Source organism: Nomascus leucogenys, chromosome 15 (genome assembly GCF_006542625.1).
Source record: "Nomascus leucogenys isolate Asia chromosome 15, Asia_NLE_v1, whole genome shotgun sequence".
NCBI classification, from domain to species: Eukaryota; Metazoa; Chordata; class Mammalia; order Primates; family Hylobatidae; genus Nomascus; species Nomascus leucogenys.
Genome location: NC_044395.1, coordinates 15479011 through 15483287, shown reverse-complemented (window position 1 = coordinate 15483287; position 4277 = coordinate 15479011). Strand labels below are relative to the sequence as shown.

Genomic DNA, 4277 nt, shown 5'->3' with positions numbered 1-4277 from the left:
GGATCAGCCCACAGCTCTTAGAGGCCGGAGGCTAGCGCTCCCGCAGCACCAGGGGAGAGAAGGTGGCTGCGGGACTTCCAGCAGGACAAGAGTGACAGCCAGCAGAAGGGAGTTGCAGGAGGAGAGCATGGCCTTCCACCCTGCAGGGACCCAGCACCTGGACTGGGTTGGAAGAGCCTGGCTCAGATGTAGGCCAGGGCCAGAAGAGGCCCTGGGGGCAGAGTCCTAATTCTTCTTTTTTCCCTCCTTGGGTTGCAGGCAAGAAGGCTGCTTTCCTCCAGCCCCATGGTGGACCTGGGCCCCTCACACATGAGGGGACCCTCCTGCGCATAATGCCCTCTGCATGTTTCTAGTATAGGTCTGACCACAGGCGGAGAAACTGAGGCCAGGTGGGGCGGGGGTCCTGGTCGGGCTCCTCAGCCACAGTCTCCTGGGTGGATGGAGCTTTCAGCTCATTGTAAGGAGAAGTGGAGCCCTGGGGAGTTGGAGGTAAAAAGACAAGGATGGACCTGTCCCCAGAGGCGGCGAAGGGGCAAGACTGGAACCCAAGTGTCCTTTCTCAGCTCCAGCATAGGGAACGTAGTGACTTCTGACCCACCCTGGATCCAGGCGCCTTGAGCAGGATGTGAGGTTATGAGAAGGGTGGGCTGGGCTGAGGAAGGAAGCTGATAAAGAGGTGTTTGCAGCTGCTATGAGGACATGGGGTGGGAGTCCCAACAATCTTGGCAGTTACCGAGACTGGGGAACCCCCTGGCCAGGCCAAATAATAGGATCCGGCCTGGGTCTTTGGAGGGGGTGCGGAAGTTGGAGAATTTTTCCAGAATGTGGGTGTGAGTAGAAGATTGTACTGAAGGAGTGAAAACAGGGTGGAAAAGGGTAGGGGGCAGGAAACCGGATGCTGTACTGGGGGGCAGGTGGAAGATGTGGGGGAAGAGATTGAATTGGGGGAAGCAGCCCCGCTACCGCCGGACGCTGTCTCACCCATGTCCTTCGCACCTGACCCAGGGCAGGAGGAAGGAGGCACAGCCGGGATGGAGGTGCACCCCAAAACACCATGGGAGAAAGGGAGGGTGGCCTTCTGGGGGATGGGAGGGGCTATTTTTAAACTTGGAAAACCCGTGAGTTCATCTCCATTCTGGAGGCTGCAAAGGCCCCATTGTACAGGGGTCTAGAGAAGGGGAGCGGGGGGAGGGGGCGACGGGCACAATGGCGAGGATTATGTTGGAGCAGGCAGGGGGGTGGAGGGCGGAGAGCGGGGGAGGGGCTGTCTTCGTCACAGATGGCCTACTGAACTCTGGGGTCGAGCCAGGCTGGGGCTTGAACTGGGGGGCGGGGCCCACCCTCACAAAGATCCCTGTTGGGGAACTGGGGTCTCCGACATCCGGTGGCCCATCCTGGGGAGGGGGCTGACGGTGGGATTCCCACAGCTTGGCTTTCCCAGGGACCGCAGGGTCTGTTCCCAGGCTCCCAGCATTCCGACAACTCCCCTGAGAGCTGCTGGCCTCTTCCCTCAGCCCCTTCCCTGCCAGGGGGTGGGGGGAGAGAAGGAGAAAGAGGATGTGGATGCATCGGGACTCTTCCTGGGGATGATGGACTCTTAAGCCAGAGGCGGGGGTTGGGTGGGCAGCAGTGGGTGGTTAGGGTAGGTTGAGCAGGATCATAGCCCTCCCATCGGAGCCCCCAACGGCGCGGACCCCTCCTCCGACCGACTGGGGACTGTCCCTCTGGTACCCCCCGGCCTTAGGAGCCTCCGCACCGGGGCCAGCCCACCTGCCGGACCTCAGGCCTCCGGCACCCAGGGCCTCCACCCTGGGGACCTGGCCGCGGCGGGAAGGCGCCGGCGCTAAGCTCCTCAGGAGCCGGCCTCGAGGTCCCGCCCGGCGGAGGCAGGGGGTGGGGATCGGGCCGCTCGCCCCAACCCAAACATTACCATAAATGCTCAGGCGGCCGCGGGTGGATGGGAGCGCGGGGAGCCTGGGGCTCTCCGGAAGCCCCGGATCCAGTCTCCAGGCCCGACCTAGCGCGGGCCCGCGCAGTGATTCGGTCTGACCAGCCGTCCCCTTTACAAAGCCGTGCAGCCGGGGAAGGCAGAGCTGGGGTGGGCGCGGGGACAGGGTGGAGAAAACTCAGGCCGCAGGGGGCGTCTCGGGGCTGCCTCCTGGGTAGGCAATGAGGCTGTGACCTCTGGTTAAAGAAAGAGTGGGGCCCTCTAGCCAGATGGCAGCGTCGGCGCCGCGGGGGCGCGGCTGTGTCTCCCTGCAGCTCTGCGGACCCCGCTGCTGTCAGCGGTTACACCCTGGGTCTCGGTTCCCCAGCCCCGGCACCTAATCCCCTTCCCTCTCCTCTGCCCCCAGCCTGCACTTGGGGAATGAAGGGTGATGGGGGCGGAGGGTGGTAGCAGGATGCTGGGAGTTTACACCTCTCGCCTTCAGGGAAGTTCACATCCGCTCCCCAAAATACCACCATCCAGGGAGAGGAATGTCCCCAGAGAGCTCTTCAAATTTGACTTTGAGTCGTCACTGAGGGAAAGGCCAGCTGGTCTACAGGAGGCGGCCTGTGGGAAACCTGGGGGCGCCATGTTGCGGTCTTCTGGCCCCTCTCCTCCCTGAAGGACGCTCCTGCAGTTCCTCTTCCCTGCCACACGGGGCTGCCAGCAACCCAGGGGGAGCCCAGGAGAAGGGAAGCCTTGTTCCATCCCATCCCGGCGAGGCCTGGGACCCTCACTGCTGCTACCAGGGCTGATCTTGGAGCCGGGAGTGGAGAGGGGAGGAAAGAGACTGGGCGCGGTGGCTTATGCCTGTAATCCCAGCACTCTGGAGGCCGAGGCGGGTGGATGACGAGGTCAAGAGATCGAGACCATCCTGGCCAACGTGGTGAAACCCCATCTCTACTAAAATACAAAAATTAGCTGGGCGTGGTGGCGCGCGCCTGTATTCCCAGCTACTCGGGAGGCTGAGGCAGGAGAATTGCTTGAACCCAGGAGGCGGCGGTTGGAGTGACCCGAGATCACGTCGCTGCACTCCAGCCTGGGCGACAGAGTGAGACTCCGTCTTAAAAAACAAACAAACAAACAAAAAACTGTGTTAACAGCTGGCACAGTGGTGTGTACCTGTGGTCCCAGCTACTCGAGAGGCTGAGGTAGGAGGATTGCTTGAGCCCAGTAGTTCAAGGCCAGCCTGTGCAACATATGGAAACCCTCATCTCCAAAAATAAACAAATAAATAATTGTGGTAAAATGCACATAACAGAATTTTAACCAGTTCAAACATCAGCGTTCCGTGGTATTAAGCACATTCACAATGTTGTGCAATTATCACCATTATCAAGTTCCAGAATTTTGTCATCACTCCAAGGAACTAAAATTTGAACCAAGTTTTACCTAACGAACTCCAAAACCTGCACACTCTATGTGTAATAATTACAATTGAATTAAGAGCTCAGCTGTGTGGTAAAGACAGGAAGTGCGACTGGGATTCAGAAAAGGGAGTGTCAATGCGGACTGTGCTGGCTAGGAAAGTCTTTCCGGAAATGCGAAGCCTTCAATGAAAGGTCAGGTTTAGATACGGAGGAGTGAGGAATGATCTTTTGAGGCAGGGGAAATGACACAAGCAAAAAGAGAGAGATGGGACCCACGAAAGGGGCACGCATATGGACAACTACAGAATTTCCCTGTCAGAAAGTGTCAGAGCAGCCATCCGACTAGAAGATGGAGTTGGTGGAGAGGCTAGGTGACTTGTCTTGAGATTATATTCACATAGCAATCCCACTACTTTTTTTTTTTTTTTTTGAGACAGAGTCTTACTCAGTTGCCCAGGCTTAAGTGTAGTGGCTCGACCTCGGCTCACTATAACCCCTGCCTCCTGGGTTCAAGCGATTCTTCTGCCTCAGCCGCCCAAGTAGCTGGGATTACAGGCGCACCACCACGCTTGGTTAATTTTTGTATTTTTAGTAGAGGCACGGTTTCACCATGTTGGCCAGGCTGGTCTTGAACTTCTGGCCTCAAGTGATCCGCCTGCCTCAGCCTCCCAAACTGCTGGGATTACAGGCGTGAGCCACCTTGCCCGGCCTAGTCCACTACTTTCATTTCCAGTATCCATTTACTTGGAGTGCACTGAGGATAGCTTTATTTATGTATTTATTTTTACGCGGTGCCTGTCAGGGCCTGGGTTTCATTGCCACACATGGGGCAGTGCATGGTGAGCTGAGGCCCCTGGAAGTTCTGGGCACTGAATCTCGCTCGCGGCCACTGGCAAAGCCCGGGATGATTTTCATCCAAC

General features: G+C 58.0%; 1 non-coding gene across 1 annotated transcript; it reads right to left on the bottom strand.

Annotated features, from left to right (window-relative positions):
- Positions 1-4150: 4150 nt before the first annotated feature.
- Positions 4151-4277, bottom strand: LOC115830578. The gene has a single exon (XR_004026122.1). It is a non-coding gene; the product is annotated as a small nucleolar RNA ACA64 (small nucleolar RNA).